The sequence below is a fragment of the Sinocyclocheilus anshuiensis genome, unplaced genomic scaffold (assembly GCF_001515605.1).
Source record: "Sinocyclocheilus anshuiensis isolate Anshui unplaced genomic scaffold, SAMN03320099.WGS_v1.1 scaffold396, whole genome shotgun sequence".
NCBI lineage: Eukaryota > Metazoa > Chordata > Actinopteri > Cypriniformes > Cyprinidae > Sinocyclocheilus > Sinocyclocheilus anshuiensis.
In genome coordinates, this window is record NW_015558623.1 from 565,494 (window position 1) to 573,835 (window position 8,342).

The following is an 8,342-nucleotide window of genomic DNA, read 5'->3' on the forward strand; positions in this document are numbered from 1 at the left end:
ATGTTCTTTTTAGCAGCATCATGTGATGCCTTTAAATGCCGTTTGAATATTGCTGTAACACTATAGCTCTAGTGTGAGTTTGGGGTGACATTACCTGACTGGCTGAATAGGCCTGTCATGATAACAACTTTTTGTTGTGCGATATATTGCCCCAGAAATAATTGCGATAAGCGACATTATTGTTTGTCCGTATGCACAAAGGCACAGATCCCTAAACAAAGCCATTTCTGCAGATTAAACTTTTTTTGTAGAAGCATTTTTTACATTTGAACTAGCACTGACTACACCACGTTATGCACGAGAAGCTGCAAAAAACACAGGTGCAAGTGGAATGCAAAAAACATGGTGACATTAATGTTTAAGTAAATATAATGGGCGATATATTGCATCACCAAAAATTATTGCGGTCATGTACATATATTGAGCGATAAGTCGATATATTGATTATTGCGACAGGCCTATGGCTAAACAATGGCAGACAGGGGGCAGGACAGACAAGGATTTTTTTTCTAATTCTGTTTAAACTTTAAGGTACACCACCCATCAAAACTTCTGGGGCCAGTAAGATTTTTTTTTTTTAATTAATAATTTAACTGAGCAAGGATGCTTGAAATCAAATTTATAATGAAGTATAATATATACCATTTATAATGTTACAAAAACAATTCAATGTAAAATAAATGCTGCTCATTAAGCAGCAAAATTGTTTTCAACACTGACAAATAATAAATGTTTCTTGAGCAGCAAATCAGCATATTAAAATTATTTCTCAAGGATCATGTGATACTGAAGACTGGAGTAATCGCTTTGCTGTCACAGGAATAAATTACATTTTAAAATGCATTAAAATAGGAAACAATTATTTTAAACTAAAAATATTTCATGATATTACTGTTTTTACTACATTTTGATCAAGTAAATGCAGCGTTAGTGAGCATTAGAGAAAGTATTAAAAAACCTTACTGACCTCAAACTTTTGCACATTTTATTTTCTGCCAGGCAAAAAACTATAAGTCAAACCATCTAAAAAAAATAGCACACCTCTCCTCAACAAACCACTTAATTTAAGAATAAATTAAACACAAAAAATATTTTCGGTTAGCGGTTTGTTCAGATTTGAGCAAACACTACTAAATATATAGGAGCAAAAACAATAATCGTAAGCAGTTATCAACATATCCATGAAAAAAATATAAATTTGTTTTCTACTTTTTCTTGCCATTAGCTTGACATGATGAAGGTGACTGTGTAATCTGGCTCAAAGACAAATGTTCTAATGTGCTTACACAAGCACTACTGATGTGTGACTAACTGGAACTACAATTAGAAAATAGGTGTTTCAGACTTTAGGCTAGGTCATAGTGCCCGTCTGAATACTATAAACAGTCTATCTGACCACAATGCCTCTTTCCAATTTACACCAGCTGTGGAAGCCTGGGGGAAAACAGTGGTGTGGGAAGTATTTAAAAAAAAAATCTCACTATCATATTTCATTTTAGCGGAAAGAAACCATTATTACACCGGTGAAGAAACAGAGAGAAGAAAAGACATATCTGCAGACAAAATAAACCATCTATCACCGCAAACACCAGTCTCAGTTCCAATCAAGGAGACCCATTCATTATTTTTACACTTCGTCATGCCGCAAGCAGGAAATAAAGCTTTATGAAAAGATGCACATATCTGCCTCTTAATCGCGCATTATTGATGCGAGTGCTCTTGATGAATTTTAATAGCATCACAGCTGCCTGATCATCGCTTGTTAATAATACATGTGAGACTATTTGTGACAACAGTATGCATATTTAATCATTGTGCCCCGGATTACACAAGCTTACTGCTTGGCACATATATATAAAAAGTTAATTGATTAATTAATAATTAGGCAAATAAATAAATCATAAAAACAACAGTGATCAAATAATAGAGGTTGGTTCCAGTTTGTAAATAAGGACTTTTTAAAGGGATAGTTCACTCGAAAATGAAAATTCTGTCATCATTTATTTACCCTCAAGTTGTTCCAAACCTGTATGAGTTTCTTTCTTCTGTTGAACACAAAAGAAGATATTTTGAAGAATGCTGGTAATCAAACAGTTGATGGTGGCCACTGACAACTTTTATTCCATATTATGGAACTCAACGGCTTCATTGAGCCATTAAACCACATTAAACCATCAGCTGTTTGGTTTTCATTTCAACTATCCCTTTAAGCACCAATAATTGCAATATTGTTCAATAAAGATATAAGGCAATGGATCTCCACCTTGTTTGTAAAAATGATAAGTTTGGAAGAATTATGATTTTTTTTAATGTTTTTGAAAGAATTCTCATATGGTCACCAAGGCTGATTATTTGATCAAAAATACAGTAAAACAGGAATATTGTGAAATATTACAATTGAATATACTTTTCTATTTTAATATATTTTCAAATGTCATTTATTTCTGTGATGGCAAAGCTGAAAGTTATAGCCATTACTCCAGTCTTCAGTGTTACATGTTTCAGAAATATGCTGACTTGGTGCTCAAGAAATATTTCTTAAAAAAAAAGGAAATATTTTTTTATTCAACAATTATGCAATAAATTGTTCAAAAAGTGACAGTAAAGACATTTATAATGTTACAAAATATTTCAAATAAATGCTGTTCTTTATATTTATCAAAGAATCCAGAAAAAAGTATCAGTTTCCAAATAAATTTAAAGCAGTAAAAAATTTCAATGACTTCAACATTGATAATAATAAGAACCATAATTAATATTTGAGCACCAATAATAATTGATAATAACTGAGCACCAAATTAGCATGTTATAATGATAATGAAGTTCAAATAATGAATTCTTAGAATTAAAGTGGATATAGAAAATAATCACCCCCTTTAAAATAATTGCATATTGTTGCACAAGTCAGAAGATGCATACAAAAACATTTCAAAGGCTTTATCAATGCCTAGAAGCACAGTGAAGTCTATTATTAAGAAGTGGAAGGTATTTGGTAACACAGACCCTCCCTGGATCAGGACGTCACTCCAAACTGGACGAAAGAGCCAGGAGGAAACTGGTCAGAGAGGCGACCAAGAGGCCAACAGCAACTCTGAAGCAGTTGCAGGAATTTATGACAAAGAGTGGTCATTGTGTGCATGTGACAACAATATCACAAATTCTCCACAAATGTGGCTTGTATGGGAGGGTTGCAAGAAAAAAGCCACTCCTCAAGAAAGGTCACATGCTGTCACGACTGAGCTTTGACAAAACACACCTTGAACATTCTGAGGCAGATGAGACTAAAATTTGCCTAAATTTGGCCTCAACACCAAACTAAATGTTTGGCGGAAATCCAATACAGCTCACCATCCAAATAACAGCTTTAACTTGTCAGGATAGAAGGAAACATTGACAGGGCAAAACATGGTCAAATTCTTGAGGAAAATCTGCTGCCCTCTGCCAGAAAGTTGTCAATGAGAAGAAGGGTTACCTTCCAACATGACAATGACCCAAAGCACACAGCAAAAGAGAAAAAGGTGAATGTCCTTGCATGGCCTAGTCAGAGCCCAGACTTAAACCACATTGAAAATCTGAGGAATGACTTGAAGACTGCAGTCCACAAACACTCACCATCAAATTTAACTGAACTTGAGCAGTTCTGCAAAGAAGAGTGGGCAAATATTGCAAAGTCTGGATGTGCAAAGTTAGCAGAGACAAATCCCAACAGACTAAAGGCTGAAATTAAAGCAAAAGGTGGTTCAACAAAATACTGACACAAGCGGGTGATTAGGCCTGTCACGATAACTTTTTGTTGTGCGATATATTGCCCCAGAAATAATTGCGATAAGCGATATTATTGTCATTTTAAAGACTTTTTTATGGCACTGAATATATAATCATAATGTAACAGCATAATAATGCAAGAAGGCCTACACATTTCCAAATGACAACAAACTTTAAATTTTTAAGAATATTTAGATCATGGAAATTAAGTATCAAAATTTTTGATACCTTAAAAAACCTGAATAAATAATAAATAAACATTTTCTAACAAAAAGTGATTTTTTAAAGAAAGACTTAAGACAGTCAATCTTCAATACATTTTGTGAAAATATTGATTATACATTCACAGAATCACTTCTCAGAACATTTTGATTCACTGTTTCTTGCAGGTGGAATGATCTTCCCAACCCTATCCGAAATGCTGAATCCCTAAAAATATTCAAGAAACCGCTGAAAACTCATCTCTTCTGGCAGCACTTAACTGCATCCTGCTGAGAAGAAAAAATCTTCTGTGCTTTAACTATTCCTAAATCCCTCCTTGTTCTAGCTTGTACTATTCTAAATGATGTCTGAAACTTTGTATTAGAAGCGCTTCCCATTTTTACTGCCACTTTGTGATGAATCTCGTTGTATTCCTCATTTGTAAGTCTCTTTAGAAAATAGCGTCTGCTAAATGAATAAACGTAAATGTAAGATTGCATTGTAATAATGACACTAAAAAGTTGTGACCTAGTCTAATCATTTTTAACTGACCCTCCAATCTCCATTTGTTTTCTCTCTAAGGAGGACATATCCACTACATGAGTGTCACCGAGTGCAGCGTTTACCGTCTGGCCTTGTGTTGACAGTCGCAGTAAGAACCGAGAAGAGAGAACCTGAAAGAGCAGGAGAAATCAGAAAACCGCAGCAGTCTAAGAAGCACTTTGCTTAAGGCCTCCAGAATATCACATCATCTTTTCTCCTAACAGGACCAGACAGAGTGCACATGCTCTGTGCTCTCACTGCCTGCACAACTCCGGGGCAGATGCCATCATGCCCATTGTTAGCGCGAGTGCAGAAAAGAAGTGATTTCAGCGTTCGCTACACCTGAAAGGGCCGGACTCCATTAGCAAATGGAGGTCAGCCGCATTAGATTCCCACACTAAACATAGTTATTGAGTAATACAGAGAATAAGGCTGAATGATGTGGATGGCGTCTGAATGCAGAGAGGCTCGGAGGCTGAGGTGGAGGTAGCAGCCGCTCAACTGCTTGTGCGTGACTGATCCGACCTGACTGCGGCGGCACAGAAGGCTCGATTTGGGTCTACGCTGCACATTTCGGGGCACTCGCGCACACAAACATTTACTCATACCCATAATGCCGAATCCAGCGATGAGGAATATGCATCTCATAAGAAAGCTGCCAGCTCTGATCACATGCAACCTCTGGAATTCTCTTGTATTCTGTGCTTTATGGACATGCAAGGACATTGGATGATAAAACAAGTAACGGAGGACAAAAGACAAAGAGATGACACCTTGTTGAGTCTTTATGGTGAATCCAAAATAGCCAGAAGCCAGGAGCTGCTCTATTATTATTATTATTATCCCTCCATTAACACACTTTGTCCTTGGCTTGACTGCTAACTTGTGTCTCACGCACAAGATATCCTGCAAAGGAAGCATCACTATACTATTTGCTCATATTTAGGATTAAAAAAAGAACAAAATTAACTGTCACCAGTTACTAATGTAACGGTTTAAATTGAATTCAAAAATAAACAAACCAGCTTCTACTGAAAACATCTGGATACAATAAATACAAGATTTGAAAAGGGAGGAAAAAAAAGTTAGGCAAAAGACGGGATCGAACCCGGGTCGATCGCGTCAAAAAGGCAATGACACGCACTTATCCATCTGTGCCACTGGAACTGATGATTTACAGCCACTTTTAACTAAATGTAAATAGACACCCCGTATTTACTAGTTGTTATTTTGTTTTTTAGACTTGCATTGTGTTTGTAATTTGTTATTTTGTTTTCAGAATTGTGATTTGTTTTGCACTTCTCGGCCACCGTAGTTTCTTCTGCGAGGCGTATTTGGAGTTTCAGCGCGAGAGCGCCCTCTGGCCTTTGGATGGAGATTTACTGCTGATCACAGAACCGTGCTTCACTGAAAGATACGCATGACAATCGCAGCTTCTTTCGAATCACGATCTCGATTCCATTTCGATTTATCGTGCAGCCCTAGTCACAATGTCACATTTTGTGACAGGTTGTGATTCACATGAAAAACATGCGATCAGGAAAACTGTCCCACCTTGAATATGAACGAGAAAGTAAAATAATTACATTGCTGTAGGGACAAAGTACCATTATATTTTTAATTATAAAAAATTATAATAAAATTATACAAATTCATAAAAATAAAATAAAAATATCTAAAGCAAACATTAAATAAAAAAATAAAAAAATAAATAAAGCTAAATAATTGCGGTAAACATTGCTGTAGGGACAAAATATAATTATATTTTAAATTATAAAAACAATAATAAAATGATAAAAATTGACAAATAGAATAAAATAAAAAATAAAAACAATTAAAATAGGGACAAATCTATTTTATTTTAATTATAAAATAATAAAATGAAATAAAATAAAATAAAATAAAATGAAATAAAATAATTCAGTAACCACCCACCTAGCAACAGAATAGCATCTATCCATAACACCCTGGCTACCAAATATCAACCTGCAAAAATCTTATTACTAATAAGCTGTTGCACTATTCAATATACCACAGGTCCAATGCAATAGATGTAAACTGCTTAAATACGATTTTGTTTGGTGACTGCTTTAAGAAATGTCATTTACAGACATAATGCAAGGCAGGTGGCGCTAAGCACAGCTCCTGAGTCTCCTAAGCCTCAGCCTAGGAGCCTAGCACATAATCAGTTGTTTTGTTGTTGGGAATGAGTGGCAGTGTATTCCTGCAAAGCTTAATTTATTCCCACAGGATTGTGTACGGGTGAGGAAGTGTGTGTGGGGGGTGGGTGTTTGTTAGCAGGAAGCCTTGGGGACATCATAATGTGTGACTGGTGTCCAGTGGAGAGGGACACTGTTTACTGACACCTAGACAGCTAGGAGGGGGGCTTTGAAGTTGTTGAAATGTTTCGACCCTTTATGACACTTCATGAAAGCGTTTATGTGCTGTGTCATTCATACAAATGAATGAAATACTAAACATATTGTTTCAGATACTAATATAAGCAGGATAAATTGTATGCTAGTAATGATCACACCTACATTTGCAAACTCACATCACACACCTACATCACAAACTATTGCAAAACCCCATAGACTTACAATGATGGGTTCTTTTGACATGGGACAGTAAGCAAGCGCCTAACAACCATGCAGAACACCATAGCAACATGAAAATGTAAGAAATTATTATTATTTTTTTTAAGTTACGAAAAGTTCAGCACTTGAAATATACACTTTCCAGAGCAACTGTCAGGGAAACTTTGACAACTTGGGATTCAAATGCTGGTGAACACGATCATTAAGTTTTATACAAACTTGCAGAATTAATGTAGTCAGAAGGGGATGAAATTACAAAGAATACTAAGGAATTATTAAGTTTTAAATAAAATATAAAATACTGTCATCTCAACTTTTCACCCAAATTGTTAGTATAATTTTAACGGTGGGAAAACATTAAATAGAGCCCTTTTCAGTTTTCACTAACATGTATACTTACATTTTACCCTAAAATGCTGGGGAAAAGGCAATGACATGTTATTTGTCAATTTTGATTTGTATAACTGAAACAAATATGGTAACCAAGCCATTTGCTCCTCATATAGCATAGGCTGATTTTGAACACTCTGAATCGCTCGGTATCAGACTTTAATTAATATATTCACAGCATGTCCAGATGTTAAGAAAAGGGGGTGATGAAAAACCCTGTGAATGATGACTTAATAAGCCCCATAATGCATGGTGCCAGACTGCTCCTCATTTATTCACTGATCATACATATATAGAATCTTATGCGTTAAGACTCCTTGAGTGTAATTACCAATCAAAAGAGCTTCATGGCATTTTTAAAACGTTCATAAAAGAGTGTATTTTGTCACTGCAAATACATTTTCTAATGAAAAATCAGACAGTGTACTTTGGAGTCACTAAATACTTGCATAAAAAATACAAAAATACTTTTACTTTTTTAGTAAACTTATATATATATTATTGAATATAAATAGAAAAATAGAAAATATTATTATACATTTCTGTTCAGAAAATTAAATTATAACTAGAATTTTTTTATTTTTATTATTATGATTATTACTTATTTTTTCTTGTTCTTGTTTTTCCAATGTTCTATTTGTATAATGTAGGTTTTATGAAGGTAAATGTAAGACTTTAGGACTTTTTTTAAGATTAAGGAGTCAATTAAAGGGAACATAATATGTCAATACATTCTTTAAATTTGTTAAATATGTCTAGGGAGCACACAATTGTTGCATTAGGAACATTTAAAGTTTGAAAACATAACTTCCTACCAAAAAAAAAAAAAAAAAAAAAAAAAAAGGT

At 34.6% G+C, this 8,342-nt stretch overlaps 1 protein-coding gene across 1 annotated transcript in view; it reads right to left on the bottom strand.

Moving 5' to 3' along the window:
• The window catches only part of LOC107680721 (contactin-4-like), a 151,655-nt gene that overhangs the window by 64,102 nt on the left and 79,211 nt on the right, over positions 1–8,342 (bottom strand). The window lies entirely within an intron of this gene.